Genomic DNA, 549 nt, shown 5'->3' with positions numbered 1-549 from the left:
TCTCATTATAACAGAAAGGTTGATATACGCGTATTTATATCCCTCTATTGTTCAGAAGCGACACGGTTGGGCATTAAGAAATAAAGCTATTTATTTTCTTTCCTGTGCATCGTCATAAGCTTGACTTACTTCCCTGAACAAAATCACTTGACTTTACAACCCACAGATTTCAAATGTCTCTCTAGTTCTTCTCAAAAGCGAATGCAATAACATCTAGAGTCGCCTTCACTCAAAAGCTGTGACAGCCAAAATTCAAATCAAATTCAGTATATGCATGCATACTTTTTAAAAAATAGACTCCATGTATGAAGAACATGTATGAAAATGATGTGTAACGGGAACCTAAAAATGTAGGAAAATGTTAATTTCATCATGTCTGAATAGCTATTGTTCTGTTCCACCTTTTGGACCGATGTTCATAAGGGACAGGGGTGAGGATTAAGGCACAAAGATCTCTTTCTACTTTTTTATTATGAAGTATCGTCACGTTGGTATATTTCCTTCGATAACAGGATCACCTAAGTCAATATTCTCTTTAAAGAATATTGA

The 549-nt window shown here is 35.0% G+C and overlaps 1 protein-coding gene across 1 annotated transcript in view; it reads right to left on the bottom strand.

Annotated features, from left to right (window-relative positions):
• Positions 1–549, bottom strand: part of LOC119588431 (neuropeptide-like protein 31) — a gene marked incomplete in the record, with an annotated part of 4,369 nt that overhangs the window by 2,513 nt on the left and 1,307 nt on the right.

Source organism: Penaeus monodon, chromosome 23, assembly GCF_015228065.2.
Source record: "Penaeus monodon isolate SGIC_2016 chromosome 23, NSTDA_Pmon_1, whole genome shotgun sequence".
In the NCBI taxonomy this organism is placed as follows: domain Eukaryota; kingdom Metazoa; phylum Arthropoda; class Malacostraca; order Decapoda; family Penaeidae; genus Penaeus; species Penaeus monodon.
This window is presented reverse-complemented; position numbering and strand designations above follow the sequence as displayed.